General features: G+C 37.2%; 1 protein-coding gene and 1 pseudogene across 3 annotated transcripts in view; one reads left to right on the top strand and one right to left on the bottom strand.

The window, feature by feature from the left end:
• Positions 1-22,488, top strand: part of STX18 (syntaxin 18) — a 122,074-nt gene that overhangs the window by 29,196 nt on the left and 70,390 nt on the right. The gene's annotated exons all lie outside the window — the stretch shown is intronic.
• LOC104657714 lies at positions 5,119-5,843 on the bottom strand (annotated as a pseudogene).

Genomic DNA, 22,488 nt, shown 5'->3' with positions numbered 1-22,488 from the left:
TGGTCTTCTGTTGATTGAGGCAGAGTCACATGTTAAAAGTATATTTTATTAATAGCCCACAAAACATACCAACTGCCAGCTTTTTGCCATGTCTAACTTAGAGCAATATTTAGTGACAATATTCCCAGTTTTCATTTGTAGATTACTTAAATGTGTCATCCAGAAAGTCACTTTAAGATACGTTGGTGAAAAAACCTTCAAGCTTAGATATTGTGTAATCTGCTTAGCTACTTACCAACTCATGCTTCCCAGAGTATTGACTCACAAACGTGCCTCAAATGCAGAAAAGCTAATCTAGTTTGGTATTATAAAGGACTGTTAATGTCCTGGCTGTTTGCTCTATGATGTGCTGGTTAATCAGCAGTAGATGATTGTGGCAGATACCTATCCTTGGTCCCGAAACCACCCTTCTGTCAACAATAGTACCTTCCTTCTTCTTGGGAACTGATCCCCCACTCTGGCTTCAATCAAGTGGTTTCAGTACAAGCTGCTGTGTTTCCATAATATCTTCTACCCTCGAGGTCACAGACCAGAGGTAGCAACCAGACTCAAATCAGGCCAATCAGAACCCTTTCCTAAGGTTTTTTAAAGTTGAATTAGAAAAAGGAATTATTGTTAGTCCAGAGGCCTGAATTTCAGCAAACAAAGCTCAGGAGCTGTTGGTGGCCAGTTTTCATTGCTGAGCTGCAATGAGAAAATTAAGGCTAAAATGCAGACAAAACAAGTAGGAGTTAAGAGAGTTCTAGAGGAGTTTTAAATATCTGGTTTAGTTGTTTCAGAGACTAGCAATATCCTTGACCTTCCCATCTTTTGATCATTTAAACTAGTGGCTCTTGCAATTTTGCTTCTAGGGGATATTTGCCAATATCTGGAGACATTTTTGGTTATTACACCTAGGGGGCTGCTACTGGCATCTGGCAGAAAGAGGCCAGGGATGCTGCTAAATATTCTGCAATGTACAGTTCTCCCACAAACACCCTCGCCTCCACCCCCAAACAAAGAATTATCCAGTCCAAAATGTCAGTAGGGCTTAGGTTGATAAAACCTGAACTTTAACCCATCCTTCATGTATTACCTTAGTATTTTTCAAATCTTCTCTCCTTCTGCTTTGGAAAGCTAACTAGAATTAGTTTATGTTTAAGAGGACCTTAACCTAGGGGCGCACACACACACACACACACACACACACACACACAAATCATGAGTGTTGTTTGGTGATTGTACATATTTTCAGTCCCATATTTAAGATTTTTCAGTTTATAGCTGCCCTAGTATACAAATATCCCATCACCCAGGTTTAGAAGGACTATTGATCTCCCTACCATATAGATTCAAATAGATATTTCTAGGCTGCCTTGGCTACCTAAACAATACATATTCCAAACTGTTGAAGCAAAGGCTATTCAGGGATTGCTACTAGAATTGCATCAAAATTATGCTGTCCTCCCTAAGATTTCTTTTACGATTAATATTCAACTCATATATTAGAGATGAAATCACTATTTTTAGGAATGATTATGATAAAAATCAAATATTCAGTTTCATAGAACAAAACATAGCTGTCGTATGAAGTCCTTGATAAAGTATTGCTGGCACAAGGAACTGTGAGGGTCCACATTAGCATAGTCTGGACAAGCTACATTCCTCTTTGAAACTGTCAGAATGCATTGTACCTTTGATTCATTTTCCAACCCACATACAAGCCATGGCATGGATTTCTTGTTTTAAATTTTTTAAATTTTACTTTAAGTTCTAGGATACATGTGCAGAATGTGCAGGTTTGTTTTGTTAGGTATACATGTGCCACGGTGGTTTGCTGCACCTGTCAACCCGTCATATAGGTTTTAAGCCCTGCATGCATTAGGTATTTGTCCTAATGCTCTCCCTCCCACTTGTTCCCCACCCCACAACAGGCTCCAGTGTGTGTTGTTCCCCTCCCTGTGTCCATGTGTTCTCCTTGTTCAACTCCCACTTATGAGTGAGAACCTGTGGTGTTTGGTTTTCTGTTTCTTTGTTAGTTTGCTGAAGATAATGGCTTCCAGTTTCTTCCATGTCCCTGCAAAGGACATGATCTCATTCTTTTTTATGTCTGCATAGTATTCCATGGTGTATATATGCCACATTTGCTTTATCCAGTCTATCCTGGGCATTTGGGTTGGTTCCATGTCTTTGCTATTGTAAATAGTGCTGCAATAAACATACATGTGCATGTGTCTTTATTGTAGAATAATTTATAACCCTTTGAGTATACACCCAGTAATGGGATTGCTGGGTCAAATGCTATTTCTGGTTCTAGATCCTTGAGGAATCTCCACACTGTATCCCACAGTGGTTGAACTAATTTACACTCCCACCAGCAGTGTAAAAATGTTCCTGTTTCTCCACAGCCTCTCCAGCATCTGTTGTTTTCTGACTTTTTAATAATTGCATGTCACGGATTTCTTGATGGACAGATTGATGAAAATAATGTTAGTGAATGAATTGACAAGGAGGATCTGAGACATTTATCAGGTGCCTGCAAGTTAATTATCTAGATTAAGACCCAGATTTAAGATTACTTATATTTTACACACAATCTGTTTTTCTTAACTTTCTTTAATTTTTTTTTTAAAAAAAACTATGACTGGGGATGATCTGTGTTTCTCTTCCTGCCTTCCTCCATTGCTTTGGTTAAACTAAAGTTAAACTAGCAGAGTATTTTGTGAAGCTGAGTTTCTCTTTCTGTCTCTCTCTTTGGCACACAGATGACGCATAGTAGGCACCCATTATAAAATGCTCATAAAATGATACGTGGTGATTTCCTGCAGTCCCCTAGCTCTAAATATTCTCTGTAGTCCAGTAACTCCCAGATTTATATTTCCAGGTCAGACCTCTTTGAAACCCTACACTTGGAAACATCTATAGATGTCTTCCTACCTGACATTATTTCTGTTACCCGAGGATCTAATAGACAATTTCCTTGCTGTTCATCACACATGCTTGATACACACCTGTCTTAGGGCCTTTGTACTTACTGTTTCCTCTACTTGGAATGTTTTTCCTCAAGTATTTGCCTGGAGATATCTGTCTGCATAACTTTTACTTCTCCTCCAAACATTTTCTTGTATGTCATCTTTTCAATAAGTTCATCCTGACCACCCTGTTGAAAATTAGAATTCACTTTTTCCCTACATGCTTCCTAGATTTCCCTTACCTTGCTTTACTTTTGCTTTTTGTCCCGTAACACTTATCACCACTTACCATACTTTGTTAACACACTTACTCTTGATTTTAACATATTGATTGTACTTATTGTTTATTATTTGTCTAAAATATGGCTGGATTGTAACCAAAACCCATGATCATTTAAATAAGGGTCTTTTGATTCCAAGTTAAATTTTTGTTACGAGACAACCTACAGAATGGGTGAAAATTTTTGTAATCTATCCATTCGACAAGGGTCTTATATCCAGAATCCACAAGGAACTTAAACAAATTTATAAGGAAAAAAAACCCTTTAAAAAGTGGGCAAAGGAATAAACAGACACTTCTCAAAAGAAAATATACATGCAGCCAACAAACATATGAAAAAAAGCTCAACATCACTGATCATTAGAGAAATGCAAATCAAAACCACAGTGAGATACCATCTCATGCCAGTTAGAATGGCAATTACTAAAAAGCCAAAAAACAACAGATGTTGGCGAGGTTGTGGAGAAAAATGAATGCTTTTACACTGTTGGTGGGAGTGTAAATTACTTCAACCGTTGTGGAAGATGGTGTGGCAATCCTCAAAGAACTAGAGGCAGAAATACCATTTGATGCAGCGATCCCATTAGTGGGTATCTACCCAAAGAAATATAAATCATTCTGTTATAAAGATACATGCATGCATACATTCATTGCAGCACTATTCACAATAGCAAAGACATGGAATCAACCTAAATGCCCATCAATGATAGACTAGATTAGGAAAATGTGGTACATATACACCATGGAATACTATGCAACCATAAAAAGGAACACGATCGTGTCCTTTGCAGGGACATGGATGGAGTTGGAAGCCATTATTCTCAGCAAACTGACACAAGAACAGAAAACCAAACATTGCCTGTTCTCATTTGTAAGTGGGAGCTGAATGATGAGAACACATGGACACGTGGTGGGGGAGCAGCACTCACTAGGGTCTGTCAAAGTGGGGACTGGTGGGAGGGAGAGTGTCAGGAAGAATAGCTAATGGATACTGGGCTTAACTCCTAGGTGATGGGATGATCTGTGCAGCAAACCACCATGGCACACGTTTACCTATGTAACAGACCTGCACATCCTGCACATGTACCCCAGAACTTAAAATAAAACTTGAAGAAAAAAAAATTTTTTGTTGTTACACAGTAGTTCCTTCTTGTTAACTTCAAAATAATCCTGACATTTTAGAATCTGGCACTCCTGGTCTCCAAGTAACAAACTTCATATATATATATTTTTATATAATCTTTGTGCAACACACACAAAAAACAAGATTTTCACCGAACTTTTGGGATGCTGTCAAGTGAAATACAGGATATGTGCCATAAATGGGAGGCAAGAAGTGACAGTTCAGAGATAGGTTGTTGTATTCTAGAGAAGCAAAACTGGGAGATATGGTGAGGTCCGCATATGACATACTTAAGACACCACGAACAGACAAAAAACAAAAACAAAATAACGGTGGTTTCAGATATGAGCCCTAAGTTGAAGTCCTAAAAGCAGGTGCTTTTCACATGGGCACTTCAGTGTCCTGTGCACTAGGGGGAGTGTCAGCCACGATGCATTTTATTTAGTGGTGATTAATAATTCTCCTGAGCACTGATAGAAAGCTAGCTAGTATTGAAGTTAAAAACATCCTATATTTGGACTCAGAATGCCTTTTACTTTTGTGTTAGGATAATAGCTAAGGTCATTTGTTCTGAGGTTGCCTCTGTGGCATGGTGACCGATCAGTGGTAAGCATGCAGTAAATATGGAATGCTTCCTTTCCAGGCTAGAACATAAGGGACTAGGAGACTTGTATATTTTTCTAGCTAGCTGCCGCTTTGTAACTTTTTTTTTTTTTTTTTTTTACTGTGAATACTGTGAATATATTTTATTTAGTCATTTTTGTTTACAATTGAAACTCTGGGAATTTAAAATTAACATCTTTGCCTGTGAGCTTCTTAGAGACACCAGAAAATGTTTCAACCTGTGTTCCACGTTGTTCTGCTGGGCTTTGTCCAAATGAATCTTTTTGAGCTGGCTGCCATCCAGTTTCACGTGGATTCTCTTGCCCACAATTTCACTTGGGAAGATCAAGTCCTCAAGGATTGCGTCGTGCACGGCTGTCAAGAGAACGCTCCTGGGATGCTTTTGCTTATTTTTTGTGTGGCTCTTTCGAATTGGCTTAGGCAGAATTCTCCTCTGAGTGATAAAGACGATATGCTTTCCACTGAACTTTTTCTCCAGCTTGCATACTAGCCGGACTTGGATTTTCTGAAACGATTTCAGTTGAGGAATGGGAACAAAGATTATGATAGCTTTCTGACCACCACCAACTTCAATTTCCTTGGCTGCCTATATAATATTCAGCTCTGTGAGCTGAGCCTTGAGGTCCGAGTTCATTTCCAGCTCCAGAAGAGCCTGGGAGATGCCGGACTCTTAACAGTACACTGTGAAGTATGGGTTGTTTACCCTCATAATTGCATGGCTGACTGAGAGCTGCTGCCGAGCATCAGGAGGGAGTGTCATACTGCACATTGCAAGCAACGCAGTGTACTGTGTTGCCAGCATTCTTTGGAACTCATCTGGCTTCTCGCCACTGGGCTTCACGAGCTTGGCGCTCCAACCGAACATGGCCTTCTCCTTGCTGAGCACAGGCTTAGGAAGAGCTGCTTTTTTAAAATTTAAGTGTTATTTGTATTAACATACAGTAAGCTTGACCTTTTTGCTAATACAGTTCTATGAATTTTAGCATTTTATGTACAATAGTCCCATCCCCCACCTTATCCATAGTTTAATTTTCCACAGTTTCAGTTACTCGTGGTCAACTGTGGTTTGAATTTTATCCTCTCACTTCATCACAGAAAGAAAGGTGAGTACAGTACAATAAGATACTTGGAGAGAAAGAGACCACATTCATATAACTTGCGAGAATTCTTCTGTTTTATTATTATTGCATTTATTCTCTAACTGTACCTAATTTGTAAATTAAACTTTATCGTAGGTATGTATGTATAGAAAAAACAGTATCTATAGAGTTCAATGCTATCTTTGGTTTCAGGCATCCACTGGGGGTCCTGTACTCTCTCCCTGTGTGTGTATGTGTGTTTTGTATAACCATTTCACAATTAGGATGCAGAACAGTTCCATCTGCCTTCAGAAACTCCCATGCTGTCCTTTTGTAGTCACCGCCACTCCCCTGAACCCACAAACTGTTCTCCATTGCTATAATTTTGTCTTTTCAATAACATCGTATAAATGGGATCGTATATACCCTTTGAAACTGACTTCTTTTAGTCAGCATAATGCCTTTAAGGTTGATTCTAGATGTGTGTGTATCAATAGTTGCTTCTTTATTACTAAGTACTATCCGTTATATGGAGGTACTACAATTATCTATCACCTGTTGAAGGACATTTGGGTTGTATCTAGTTTTTGGCAATTATCAATAGAACTGCTACAAATGTTTGTGTGCAGGTTTTCGCATGAGCATACATTTTCATTTCTCTAGGGCAAATACCTAGGGGTAAGATTCCTAGGTGAGTGTATGTTAAATGGTATAAGAAACTGCCTTACACAAATGTTCATAGCAGCATCATTCATAATAATCAAATAGTGAAAACAATCTGAGTGTTCATCAGCTAATGAATGGATAAATAAAATGTATATCCATACAATGGAATATTATTTGGCAATAAAAAATGAAGTACTGATACCTGCTACAATATGGATAAACCTTGAAAATATGCTAAGTTAAAAAAAAAAAAAAACAGGAACAAAGGGCCACCTATTGCATAATTCCATTTACACATAGTCTCCAACTTATTAAGGTTCAGGACATGATTTTTCAACTTTCACAGTGCTGTAAAAGTGATAAGCATTCAGTAGAAACCATACTTGATTTTTTGTTTTTGTTTTTTGAGACAGAGTCTCTGTCACCCAGGCTGGAGTGCAGTGCTTGATGTCAGCTCACTGCAACCTCCACCTCCCAGGTTCAAGCGATTGTCATGCCTTAGCCTTCTGAGTAGCTGGGATTACAGATGTGCACCACCATGCCTGGCTGATTTTTTTTTTTTTTTTTTTTTTTTTTTTAAGCAGAGATGGGGTTTCGCCATGTTGGCCAGGCTGGTATCGAACACGTGGCCTCAAGTGATTCGCCTGCCTTGGCCTGCCAGAGTGCTGGAATTATAGGCATGAGCCACCGCCCCCAGCCCATACTTCGAGTTTTGGATTTTGATTTTTTCCCAGGCTAGCGATGTGCAGTGTGTCACTCCCTTCTGATGCTCGGCAGCAGCTCTCAGTCAGCCATGCAATTATGAGGGTAAACAACCCATACTTTACAGTGCACTGTGTTGTCAGCATTCTTTGAATATGATTTTGTCCAACTGTAGGTAAATACTTCAATAAGTGTACTGAGCACACTTAAGGTAGGCGAGGCTAAACTGTGATGTTTGGTAGGTTAGGTGTATTAAATGCATTTTTGACTTCCCATATTTTCAATTTATGATGGATTTATTGGGACATAACCCCACCATAAGTGAAGGAATCACTGTATATGAAATGTCCAGAACAGGCAAATCCATAGAGTCAGAAAGTAAATCGGTTGCCCAGAATTGCGGGTGTTGGGGGAAATGGGGAGTGACCACTAATGGGTATGGGATTTTGGGGGTGATGAAAATGTTCTAAAACGGATTGGGGAGATATGATTGCACAACTTTCGAATATACTAAAAACCATGGAATTGCACAATTTACATGGATGAATTGTTTGCTATGTGAATTAGAGCTCAATAAGGCTACTATTTTTTTTTTAACTGCTGTTTATTTTCTATCGTAGCTGTACAATTTTGTGCTCCCACCGACAATGTATGAGAATTCTAGTTATTCCACATTCTCACCAGCACTTGGTATTGTTAGTATTTTAAAACTCATTTTTAATTTAGTTTTTTGTTTTCTTAGTTTTGAGTTTGAGAGTACTTTGTACGTTCTGAACAACAAGTCCTTTGTCATGTGTATAATTTACAAATATTTTCTCTTAGTCCCCCATTTAACTTCACTTTTCCTTCTCTGAAAGTAAATACTTCTTGCTGAGTTTCGAGTGGTATCAGAGCTTTATTGTCTGTGTACTCCTGTGTCCTGAGTGCCTCATAGAGTCTGGCACAGAACAGATATTCAGTTAATATTTGATGGATGAATGAATGAATGAATGAATGAATGCGCTATTTTCACTGATAACAGATTTTTTTTTTCTGAGAAATAATAAATATATAAGAAGTAAATCTGAGTAGATCATTTTCCAGATTAAAACATTTCCTTCCAGGCATCTCTTTAGAAAAAAAAAAATAAGTAATATCTACTATAGATTAGAAAGCATGGCATGATCCAGCTTGATTTGTTGAACATTTCATGTTCTCCTCCACCTCACAGCCTTTACATATGCTGTTCCTCTGTTTCAGAGAGCTCTCATGGTATGCTTATGTTTTTGCTTCATAGAATTTTATTTGTAAATATTTGTTTAGTGTTTTTCTTCCTACCAGGTGTGTAAGTCAGTGACCTTTACACATTTTTATTCATGTATCCCCTAAAAGAATTTTGAAAAAAACCTGAGTAACCTCTCATATGTATCTATCAATCTGACATCTGTAATTCTTCATTGTAAGTTTAAATAATTGCAAAAGATATAATTTTCAGTGCGCTATAAAACTTGACATTTTAAGCGGAACTAAAAAGTTCCACTCTTTTAAATGTATCTCATGGAATCTGAATAATACCATATTTGATATCCACCATCATTTGTTGAAAAAAAATTCTTAAAAAAACTTTACAGTCATCAGTTTTACAACCTTTTTCTCTTTGAACTCACATTTCCATTTCATTTTCCCCACATAATGTCCTATCCCAGTTTATGCTTGGAAATGTTTTCTTAATTTTTATTAAAGTAATTTTTGGGGAACAGATTGTTTTTGGTTACATGGATAAGTTCTTTACTGGTGATTTCTGAGATTTTGGTGCTCCCATCACCCAGAAATCTTTTATTGATCATTTTATCATATTTTTTTGCCACAAAAATAGATATGCAAATTGAAATTTAATTTTCAAAAAAATTTCCAATGATGACCGAAAGTCTCTAAGTGTTGTATGTTGCGTTGTTCCGTGTTGAGTTACCTTTGTAATTATTACTAGTGTATGTGGATTGAACGACAACAGTAAAAATACACTATTTTATCAGTAGAGCCTCTCAAGGTGTTGCATGGGTTTAGTTTTTGCTACCTAGGTTGTGTGCAAGTAGACGAATATCACTTTTTTAAAGAATATGACAAGGTTTATTATCAATTTCATTCTTAGCTTTCATTTCTTAGAGACGTAAGAGCTGAGAACCCTCGTTTACATAAACAAGGAGATAAGAAGGGAGCTTTTGTTAGGGCACTGCCACTACAGTCACTTCTTGGAACTTCCTCTGAATTACATGCCAAAACTGCATTAACTTTTTTTAGTGACCTGTCAGACGACAACTCAGTTAGATCCTCTATTAATTTTGTTGGATGGAAAAAAATTGGGAGCCTTTGACTTGTGAGAGGCTCTGTTGTCCAGTCATTAGAGTCATTCACGTTCTCAGCTTCCCCAAGATTTCTGAGCGTCGTTATGTTTGAGGTTTTTATATCTGGGACGGTGCAGCATAGTGGGGGCGGGTTTGGTGAGAACTCTGTGTTCCGAAGTAGGAGAAGGAGATTGCATCGGGCATGTGGGAAAGTAGAGCCGATGAAATGTGGGTTATGGCAGGTTCTCATGCAGTGCTGCGTAGGAAGAAGACAGATGAAGGTTGGGGATCTAGACATCAGTTCCCTTAAAATTACGTGTGCCCCACACACCTTAGCAATTCAGCCTCCACTTCCAGGGATGCCCATCCCTCCACTGTGTGGACTGCTGCTGAAAGCTACAACAGGGCAAAGAGCTGTGTGTGTGTGTGTGTGTTTTCTTCAACACAATTTCCTCAACTCAAGGCATCTAGTAATAACTCAATAAATTATTTTTTCACTGATAATGAATACTGGGAAAAACTTTTTATGTAAAATTTGACTCCAAACCTGTGAACCTTTTCAGTTTCATTTGAAAAGATATAAAAGGGAAAGTTTTATCCTTGAGTAGTCTTTTATGCCATGAAGTTAATTTTCAAGAACAGAAATATTCTTTTACAAGTAAAGTTTTTATTGACTCCTAGCTTCTTGCTAACTTAGTAACACTGCCAATTTCCCTAAATTCTTTTTCTCTGTTTTCCCAATTACATTGTTTTAGGTAGTTTTTACTGTTTTTCAAGTAGTAAGGTTCCACTCAAATTCTTTACTAAAACAATGTTAGGGTGTTTTTGGTACATTTTATACTAATGTAATTTTCACAAGATTAAAAAATAGTGCTGTTGTTTGTTTCCCTTTGGCCTATAGTGCTTTCGAGGTATCTGGCAGATACTTTTAGGTATATTACACCTAATAGAAGTCTTTGTGTGTACATCGAATGAGTATGTTCTATGCTGTTTAGACATATTAACTGCAGATTGACAGCTTCATCTTTCTGATAATGTGCAGGTTCTTAATGCTTAGGAGTATCCTGGAGGTTTCTGTTTTTCTGAGAAAATCTAATACAGATTTTCAGTTGCCTTTTAAAATGCTATACTTCTCTAGGAAATCTTACTTTAATGTAGCATCTGGTTTTCTGTGAAGTTACAAGTTTGAATCAGAATTTCCAGCTGTGGAATCTAGTTTTATGGAGCCTGAATTGAGAATCAAAAACTGGGTTGTGTATTTAAATACCAGAAGTAAATGTTATCTTTCTTTTTATAAAACAGCATGGCAATTGTATTTAAGTATTTCCAATTTGCAGAATTATTGTTCATGAACTGCTTCCAGAGAAGCAAGATTAAATAACATCTGAACAGCTTTAAGTGAATAGGTTACATTATATTCTTCTGTTAGTGTCTTGTGAACCTAAACTCGGTGTCTCCACAGCAGAAGATAAGAATCATAGAATGTTAGAATGCAAAACAGCCTGAGAGGTCATGTAGTGTGACTCCCCTCATTTTCCAGATGAGGAAACTGAGGTCTTATTTTCCCTCGTGTAGAAAAGATATTAATAATTACTAACGAGTGAAATAATTGGGTTTAATTGCATTGGAATAATCATGCTGTTCACTGTTTTAAAATGCAGTCATTCTGACAGACAGTGAGAGGGAGTTGGCAGCAATGGTCCCAGAGTGTGGCCTGCCTGCCTAGGAGGCTGGGAGGGGTGCTGTGAGGCAAACAGAATGAGAAACCATGTAGCAAAAATGTGGCTATGTTTTCAGAGATGCTCCTAACTTTTAACTTTGTAACTCCTTTTTAAAGCTGTTATGTTAAGGAATGACAAAATCAGACAAAGGTTTAGTGTATAAAAATACTCTGGTATAGTTTGGCAAAAAGATGTTCATTACAGCATAATTTGTCCTTATAAAAAATTAGAAGAAACAAACTAGGTGTCCAACAACAGAGAAGCTGTTAAATTATGGTAAAATTTTTATTGTATTTTATTTTTTTTGAGACAGAGTCTTGCTGTTGTTGGCCTGGGCTGGAGTGTAATGGTGCCATCTCGGCTCACTGCCACCTCCATCTCCTGGGTTCCAGCAGCTGTCCTGCTTCAGCCTCCCAAGTAGCTGAGGGTACAGGCACCCACCACCATGCCCGGCTAATTTTTGTGTTTTTTAGTAGAGACAGGGTTTCACCATGTTGGTCAGCCTGGTCTTGAACTCCTGGCCTCAGGTGATCCACCAGCCTTGGCCTCCCAAAGTGCTGGGATTACAGGTGTGAGCCACTGCTCCTGGCCAAATTATAGTAAATTTAAACAATGAAATGTTATGTAGCCATTAAAGGTAATTTTTTAGAAGAATTTGTAACTTCAAGGGGATGTACTCATTACGTTGTTGAGTATAGTAAGTAAAATATAGAAATTACATGTCATATGGTTTGCTTATGTGAGGGCCATACGCTCATCCCTTGGCATCCTCAGGGGATGGGTGTCAGGACTGCCTGTGGATACCAAACTCTGTGGATGCTCAGGTCACTGATAAAAAGGTGTAGTATTTGTGTATAACCTACAGACATCCTCCTGTTTATTTCTCTGGATTACTTATAAAACCCAATACAATGTATGTACTTCGTGAATAGTTGTTATGCTGTTTTGGTTAGAGAATAGTAACAAGAAAAAAATCTACACATGTTCAGTACAGGTGCTATTTTCCATCCGTGGTTGGGGAACCCATGGCCTCACAGGGTCAAGTTATATGCATAAAATGGAAAAGAATATATTACAGTGATGAAAGAGTTTCTTTCTTGGTGATGTTATTATGGACTGATTTTATTTTCCTCCTTGTATTTTGCATATCTCATAAACTCTCCACTGTAAGCAGAAAATAAGGTTGGAGAAAAGAAATTTTAAACGTAATTGAAGAGCTAAATTTTTTTGTGACACCAAGTGATAGAAAACTCTGAAAATCCCATTGGAGATAGAATCATAGACACATAGTCCCTGATGCCTGTGCTGGGATAGTCACACACAGCTGCCTCACCTCTGCCCCCATGGTGAGGATCCCAGTGGTTAGGGACAGTGACCCATTTGGAACATGAGCAGTTGGGTCAAATCCACAAATAAGTGTTTTAAACAGCAGTCATTTTATTTGAAAAAAAAAAAAAAGTCGGTTTGAAAAGCCATTTCCCCCCACTGAACGAACATTCCTTTATTCTTTCATTTAGCAAGCAGTTTGGAGTGCCTACTAGTTAATTCCTCTGACTTGACGATAACATTCTGCTACTAGTGATTTTTTGCCCAGTGATTGTTGAAATTTTCATAAATCTCCTTGACAGAATGTTCTATTGTATAAGTAACTTGACAGTTCCTGTTCTCACCTGGTTCGGGTTTAATGATTAAGTTGGATTAGCTATTGAATAATGAATGTTTGTGTAGAAGCCAATCAGTGAATACCTGTGAATCCAAAAATGCAGCTTTAATCAGTGCTAGGCTTGGTAGGATCCATATTGCTGTTTCTTTGCAGTACAACATGGGCAAGCAGCTGTGCAAATGAAATGCTGTTTTTCTAAAAGGTAAGTTTTTCCAGAGCACAGTATGGTTTTCTTTGCTTTCAGAATTCTTTGAAAAATCTTTGAATATTTTGAAGTCCTCCATTCCACTTTATAATTTCAAATTAATAACTTCTTACTACTGTAATTTCATACGTTTTATACTACCCCCAGGAAAAAAAGTATTTACTTACTTCACATTTCTGATATTGATTTCAGTTGGTCTCATTCCACATTACAATTATGGCTTTCCATTCCACAAGGTATGGTTTAGAGTTGTGTTTCAAATTTGAAGTGGGTTGTGCATTAATAAAGCTACTGTTTTTAATTTGAAAGAAAAGATCTTTTAAGGAAAGTTTGTTAGGCACTAGGATAAATTTTTGAAATGTTTGTCTTACGTAAATTCATGATAGCCTCAAATTGTTAGTGTTTGTACACCAGTGAATTAGTATCACGAAAGTGTTCTCCTTGGAGAGATTATGAAGTCTTTGATTTTGGATTGGACCAATGATAGCCCAAACACAGGTGCTTATTTTTATTTACTTATTCAGTAAATATTAATGGAGTACCTATTATGTGCCAGTCTTTGGGCTGAGGATTGAAGATACAAAACAAACGAAAACCACCAGTGCTACTGTGTTCTAATTTAGTGTTTTAAGATGTAGCAAGTCTCATAGGGACACCTTTCTGATATCTTGGCAGTAATATTATTTTGGGCAGTTTATTATCATCATTGATCTTATTATCCAGTACTATTTTGCGAAGAAAAGTCACTGCAAATCTACTTGCTTCTTTTTGCTGGCAGTGCCTCCCTTCAGAAAAAAAAAAAAAAAAAAATCTAAAAAGAAAAAAAGCTTTCAACTTTAGGGAAGACATACATACATGAGTTGTAAGTTTTTCTTTATGAAAAACAGCATGCACCGAGTTTCTGTGGAACAAGAGTTCCCCTTATCTAGAAAAGGATGACTAAGTTTGAATTTCCTAATTAATATAGTTATTAAAGTCTTATATGACTAATTTTAGTACATAGGAAAACACAACATCGCCCATTTACATGAATTGGTAATCATCCCTTTCTTTGACAGACCATAGACCTTAGATGGAAACACCTGTGAATACATTCTCTCTGGACAGAGGCATATTATCTCCTTACATTCTTGTGTCTTGGAAGGTAAAGTTGATGTTAGTTTACCTCTGCAGGAACAAGATAAATTTTATTCTAAATACAGTTGATACATCTCAGGAAAATAGGACAAGGTGATTCTGAGGATCGGCGAACAATTTTTTTATCAGCAGATCTTATTTGTGTTTAGGGCAGTGATAACATGGTAGGCAGTATGGACAGGAGTTAGGTGCGAAGATTCTAGAGACAGATTAACTGGGTTTCAATCCAGTTCTACTGTGTACTAGCTGAGGGACATTGAGCACAGTACTTAACCTTTATGGGCCTCAGTTTTCTCCTGTGTAAAATCGGGATAATCAGTTTTCTCATGTATAAAATAATGACAACCTTATTAAGTCATTAATGAGGATTAAATGAGTTAATGTTTGTAGGACAGTATAAAGCTCTGGTGCATAGTGTTACATAAGTGATTTTGAGTGAGTGAATAGACATTTAGTTATTCATTGCTGTTTTCGGTGTTAATCACATGCTGTAATAAAGTAACAGGTTCTAGTTCCAGGGCCTGATCAGTCAGTGATGATTAAGTACAACATTTCTCCCCCTGGTTTTTCTGCCATGATGGTGCATTCTAAGCGTTTGAGAAAACAGAAGTCTGTGCTCCTCCTTGGCATATTGTCCAGTAATCCTGGGAATTCAGCCTGTACTTCTGAGAGTAAACTGGAGGTCGAGCTATCCTGACCCCATACGAAGGAGACCTTCTTGTACTGGGGAGTGTGGGAGTCATCTTGTCTTCCCCTCGCCCCTGGTCCTGGAGCCGGAGGGGGATCCTGGGCAGTGTCCGCCGTGGGCCAGTACAGCCAATCCAGGGCCTAGATTTGGAGCCGTCATCCTCACAAACTGCTCTGGTTGAAACGCCGGCTTTGTGGGGTTTGTTTCACATAAACCATTAAGACGCCCACCCTGACATTGTCTAGGCACTCTACTTAAGTCTTCTTTAGATGCAGGCTAGTTTGTCCTGGCCTTATGAAGGAGTTCTCCCGACCTCCTTCGACGGGTATGTAAGTCGCTGCTTCCCATGCATATCATCTAGTTATTTCAGGCATCTGTTCTTTTTTGCATCCTAAGTGCTTAAGGCTTACAGAATTTTAGTCTCCTGCATGACACCATAGTGTAACATGACTGGTGGCAGTTTTTTCCCCAGACTCATGGTGAGACAGCTGTTTAGCATAGAAAGGATTAGAGAGAAGATGTCAGCCTTTCTACCCACGGTTGGATTGGGCAGCACCATCCAAGGCTTAAGAATGACATGCAGAAGCTCCTGATTATAAAATAGCACAAATATGTTAGGCCTAAACTTTTCCTCCTTAGCAGAAAGGCTTGGGTAAGCTCAGTAGGTGGTGTGGGAGAGTGGATGTTGCATTAGAAAGGGTAGAGACTGCAAACACAGGGCCACAAGTGAGGAATCCAAGAGTGAGGCTGATGGGGTGAGTGAAAGGGAGTGAATTTAGGAGCCCTTAAAGATGTAGAAGCTGGAGGACTTGATGGCAGGTTGGCTGCAGTGGTTCAGCAGGAGACAGTGATCAGCTGTGAGGCTGTTCTCATAACCAAGACACAGGATCTCACTGGACTGTGTTTGGAGATGGGGGATTATCAGGTTGTGAGAGCCTCAGTGATTTTTGGGTGCCAGTTCATCCTGCTGCCTAGGCCTCTCCCTTACCTCACCACTGGCGTTGCTGTTTAAGAAATCAGTGTTCATCTCGCTTATTGGCAACCTTGGCAAGTCCCTCGGACACTCAGTTTCTTCATTTTTAAATGGAGGATCTTATATTATTTGCTTTACCTTTCTCTTGGAAATGTAAAGAATTTATAGAAAGAGAGAAATCTCGTTTTTGAAAGTGTATATGGAAAGTGTAAAGGTGCCTTAATGAAGGTACATTATTTGAGGAAATATAGTTCAACTATAGGATTAAAAAATTGCATTATCTGATAATCATAGATGTTCTTATTCACCTTCCCAGTATTACAAACATGAATAATTTTTAGAGCCTGTAATGGGAATATGGACAGATAGTACCACTGCTCTGCTATTCTATTTTGCATTTTAACTTGTTCGATTTCTTTGCACTAGGATTAAAAACTTGAGTTTACTCAACAAAATTCATTTGCCTAAAAATGAATTTTATTAGGTCATTTTCCTGTTTAAAAATTTGGTCTGGGGGAGGTGCTGGAGATGGACTAATATAAGATTATCTTTTTTTTTTTTTTTTTTTTTTTTGCATTTAAGTATACAATTTAAATATAAAAGAAAGCAAGCCAAGGCAGGAGGATCTCCAGAGGCCAGGAGTTTGAAACCAGCATGGGCAACATAGCAAGACCTTGTCTCTCCAAAAAGAAAATTAGCCAGACACACGTGCCCGTAATCCCAGCTACTTGGGAGGCTGAGGCGGATGGGTTGCTTGAGCCTAGAAGTTTGAGGCTGCGTTGAGGTATGATCATGTCACAGCACAGCAGCATGTGTGATGGAGCAAGACCTTGTCGCAGAAAGAGAGAGAGAGAGAGAGAGAGACAGAGAGAAAGAAGAGAAGAGAAGAGAAAAGAAAGAAGAAAGCTGCCATCTTATGTCTCCATCATTTGTAAGAGAACATTTTAACATTGTTGGCTTACAGAATTCCTTCACTAGACATTCGAGGTCTTCCAGTATTAGTCTAGTACTTACATATGCCAGGCACTTTTCTAGGCCCTTTGCATTTCATCCTCACACACACTCTGAGGCATGTACTATTATCTTTCCCATTTTACAAGTGAGGAAACTGAGGCAACGGCAGGTTAAGTAAGTTTGGAATGCTGTATAGTTCGTGAATGTCAGCCTGTATTAGGTCCAGGCAGTCTGATTCCAAAGTCCATGCTTAGCCACTTTTCTGTGGCTCCTACTTCAGTGGCTGTCAACCCTGATAGTACATTGGAATCATCCGGGGGCCTTATGAGGCAGGATGAGGAAGGGATAAATAACTTCTTCTGCAGGGCCCTATATGAGACCACTCAGATCTTCCCTCCTCTGCTTTCAGGTTAAAAGTTACTCTGTCTCTGTTTTCTAGACCTTTGTAATCTCTTCTTGCCTTAATTTCTTGGCACATGTGGGGCTCCTAATGACCTTTTGCAATTAAGGACACACAGCTTTTTGGTTTAGCGCTGTAAGACAGGCACCATGGAGATAGGGAGATGCTTCCCACCTGTATGTAACCTGTGCACAGCATTTTACACATAACCTGGTGCTTGACTGTTAATTCCTCAGCATGTGATTCAATATATTGTTATTTTTGCATCAGGGGAAGAACATGGATAGTTAATAAGATAGATCTAGGATTAAATAGCAAGTCTAACATATCTGAGCCACACTGTTCTTACCTATAAAATGGGAGAAGTGAGAATATGAGAGGACTGTTGTGAAGATTCAGTGAAATATGGAATGTGCTCTGTAATGTAGTCATCAGAAATGAATGCTAAATACATTCCCTTGTAAGTGAAGCACACCGAGAGGACTTGGATATGAAAAATCACTGGAAACTGTTCAGTCTTCAGTCAGATGCAAGAAGCCAGGGAATTTGGGGAGCTGGAATAGACCTAGGGATCAGGGAATGCAGCCTCTTCATTTTATCAGCAAGGATTGAAGCCTGGAGAAGGAACTTGACCAAGGGTACACTGTGAGCCCAAATAGATATACTGTACAATATGTAGTGTACAAATAGTGAATACATACTTTCTTGGTGCTGTGATCATTATTAGTTTTTACTTCGTAGCATTTGTCTTCTCTGTCACCTCTGTGCTCATGTATATGTTATGTAACCCTCAAAACAATGTTGTAGGCCTAGCTTACCTGGCCCCAGTGTAAGACTTTGGGATGAAATCCTTAAGGACACTACCATGGGATATGGGCCTATGGAGGAACTGAAAATAACATATATTTACCTTGTTGACTTTTCTTGCATGAGAGGGAAAAGAGTTAAAGACACTCAAACCATGCGTGCTTGAAAGCCCACGAACCTCTTTCCAGTTCTTCTGTTTTCCCAAGAAAATGAGCCTGTTGCATCTTCATAATTTCTTGCATGTATAAAGTTAAAAACAGAGGGGAATGAAGATATTCCAACTACATTTCTAGTAGAACACCAACATTTTGTTTTTGTAACCATGTTGTAAAAACTTCAAAACAGCATTATGCTCTGCAGTTATTTTTAAACCACTATTAATATTTTCTATTGATGCTTTAGTATAAATTTTTAGATTTCTATATTGTTGATTATTATAATTTGAATTAAAAGTGAAAATTCATGATATGTACTTGGAGGACCAGTTGCTGTGGAAGTGTGCAGCCTACAATGAAGATAACAAGATGCGTCATTTGAATCAGCATTTCTCCCACCTAACAATATTTCTCCCAGCTAAACAAAAACAATTTTTTTCTATCATAGAGGAATAGTTTTTAGAACTACCAAGGTGAATATGCTGTAGTGTCTATTAAATACAGTGGAAACTACCTACAATTTACAATTCCTAATCACTTTCTGTCTCTTTCTGCAACTCATTACATGTACCACGATGCCTTGATTCCCTTAAGTGCCTAGTAAATTTTCTCTTTGTAGGACTGTGGAATTAGCCATGGGCAGTGTGGGAGGAAAATGCCTTTGCCTTTTCCAAAAATTGAGGTTGTGTAGAGAAAATGATAATGTGTAGCATTTTTAGTGGTGCCTAAACGTGTGTAGAGAAACACCTACTTCAGGCCTCTCCAAAGACTTTGATTGTCTGAAAGCAGAAATATTGCAGTTTGACTTTACTTGGTGTTTACAGTACACTTTCTGAGCACTTTATGGATATTTAATATTTTATGACATGATCAGCAATATCTTTTTTTCCAAATAAGTGGGTTTTTAAAAATATAATAATGGGAATCAGAATGTGGCTAACTTTTAAAATTATTTATTATGCAGAGAAAAATCTGAAGCCATGAATTTTAAATCTCATGTAAGTTAAATTTGGAAGTATGCAGATTTGCCCGGAATCTGAATTTCATAAGCCTTGAAAACTTTGACATTTTCAAAATATTTGAGGAGTTTGTCATTACCATCTCTTAAATACACACATTTTTTTCAGACTACTCGGGAAGAGAGTGGCTAAGCAGAGCATTGTAGAGTGCCCCAGACATCCTCGACTGGTTTCTAAATCTGAAATAAACTTCTTAGTCATATGGTGATAAGCAGAATTCAGAACATGTCTCTTTTTTAAAGCATGTGAAATAGAAAGTGATAGTCATCACAAAATGAAATTTGATTTATGATGTGTTGATGGATCGTCATACTAAGGCACGCTGAAAATTATTTTCAGTTTCCTAATAAAAACAAAGTGAGTTCCCCTATGAGTGATTCTCCTAATTGTTATTGTTAAATGCTTTTCTTTATGCTTTTTTTCTTGCTCACACTCAGATAATCTACAACATTGTTTGAATGCTGTGTTTCACTTTCTTTTCTTACGAAAGGTTTTCAGTGAGTATAGTCCCTGAGCGAATCCCTTCCCACAAAGGACTTAACTTTCTATGCGCACAATTCAAAAGTCAATTAAATGTGTGTGATTCATTGATCACAAAGAGTACCACCTTGAGTTAAAACACTTACACTCTGTGGAAAATTCTTTCTGTTTAAAAGAAGGTTCTTATTTCTAAGAACGAGCTCTGATTTTAATTAAATAAAGAGCATTTTATGCAATTTTTCTCTAAAGCTTAAGATTAATTTCTATGGTTACTAGGAATATAAATCTCTAGATTGCTTTAAAACAAAGATTTTTGTTCGGGAGAGAGTTGACAGCTCCCTATAAGAGAAGCTATTACTTAATTTTTCTTTCCTGAGTTTAAACACGTAAAAATATTTGTAATGATACCCCAAAGGCATCATAAAAATGTAAAATAATTATACTCTAAAATATCTAAAATTACAGGAAATAGACCTCATTTTAAAAAATGAACTGAGATTCATGGCTGGGTAACCGGGGTGTGACATACTTCAAAACCAGAATCTCTTGTCAGGATACTTTTAGTTTTTTAATGGCTAAAAAAAAGAAGTCTTTTGTCAATCATAAAAACTTTAAAATATGTTCATTCTATTAGGAAATCTTACTTTTTAGTTTCATTACCTGTAACTTATATTACACTGTGGATGCACTAGATAGATCCCTTTGAGAGGCACATTTCAGTCTTTAGAATTAGATGGCATCACTAGGCTTGTGATCAACTATATCACAAGACGACCGTTAGACTGTTTTTAATGATTATTTTTTAAAAGTACATAGCCATTTTCTAAGCAGCTTCGAAAAAAGGCAGCATAAATCGTTTCCAGTGTTTTACTTACCCAAAGTATGCTTCCTCTTTCTTTAGATAATGTTAACTGGTAAATTGTTCCCAGGTTAAAGGTTTGTCATATTTTAATAAATGTAGTGTAAAATCTATAGTAGAGACACTTCAAGGAAAAAACCCTCAACATTTTCAGTAAATGAAATTAATATATATCCTTTTTCCTACGTTAGTATTATGGTATAATTTCTTTTGTTATATTTATTTACTAAAACTTTAATTGAGCCTGATATAGTAAAACATCCTCATGTTTTTAGGAAAAGTGAAATTAGATTTATAAAATGTCCAGAGTGAAGTTTTGAAAGAAATGGCGTTTTGTATATAATATGGATGAATGCTGTTGAGGCTAGACATGCTTGTAGTTTAAAACATACCTGATCTGGGAATGCTTTGCATTAAATGAGTTTATATTTTGAGAGCAAAACGGGGAAAGAAAACACTTTCCCGCTTTTTTTTTTTTAAGAGACAAGAAAATTAAGTTGAATGCATATATTGAAAGTGCTATAAGCTGAGTGTTTGGACAACAAAAGTAAACACTGATTATTACAAATGTACATTTGGACCACTTTGCTTTTATCTTTCAAGCAAAACATTTCCCACAGTTTTTGTGGGTTTTTATTTAAGTTGGGAAAACTTTGGAAGTTTGTGTGAAAGTATAAATAAGTTTGGAAACGTAATGATTAGAGTTTGATAATAAACATGCAAAAGCAAATGGGAAACTCTATTAAAGTCAGATGTAACTTTTAATAATGTTTTCTCTAAAAATGTATTTGCAGAGAGAAGAACAGTGATTTATGTGGATTTGAAACAAAGACTTTGGCTGTAATTTAAAATAAAGGTTAAATGTTAATTATTCAGCATGAACATGGATGAAGTTTTTTGTTTTTAAGAGTGTCCTTAGTGATTGTTATAGGAGTCTCTGTGCCCTTTTCCAATTATGGGCACAGAAATCTTGCACGTATTTATAGATTCCATGTAAAAAACAAAATCCTTAGTGTCCAATAAGTTTTAAGCTGCATTTTACAAAATAAGCATCTGTAGAGAATCTTTTGGAGAAAAAACAGGAGGGAAAATGTTTTAGTTTGTGTAATTATTGAAATATACCACAGTATAGAGAATGAATACAAATTTAAAACCTTAATCTGAAATTTGTTTTAAATCTCATTGTTATAAGATTGACCTCACAATTGCAAATCGGCATTTTGTGTTCAGTACAACTCCAATTCTTAAGGAAATTTGTCTGTTCTACTAGAGTAATAGTGTAAGTGTAGGAAGATGCCCCCTTTGGCTATTGTTACATATGGGCTGTTTTGAAAATAGTGGTCATGCTAATATTTGATCAGATAATGCTAACTAATGCTGTAGAGCTTTCGAAAGATTTCTTGAACATTGTGAAGTTTTGCTTTCCTTTCCTAGGTACATGATTATGTGTATCTCTTAAAAGTGTATATGTATTTGTGGGGGGCAGATAGTGTTACATTTTTATTATAAATTTATTACTTACAAATTGATATGTGATTCTGAGTGAAATTCATTGCAATAAGAATGAAAATTTTTTGTATGATGGTGTTTCAAATGCTTTACCTAATTAATTGTCTGAAAAACTGTTAAAGGGGATTACATTGCATGTACTAGTTTTACATGTAAAGCTTTCACAGTGAAC

This window comes from Rhinopithecus roxellana, chromosome 2, assembly GCF_007565055.1.
Source record: "Rhinopithecus roxellana isolate Shanxi Qingling chromosome 2, ASM756505v1, whole genome shotgun sequence".
Taxonomy (NCBI): Eukaryota; Metazoa; Chordata; class Mammalia; order Primates; family Cercopithecidae; genus Rhinopithecus; species Rhinopithecus roxellana.
The sequence above is the reverse complement of the archived record's forward strand: the minus strand, read 5'-3'. Positions and strand labels throughout refer to the sequence as shown.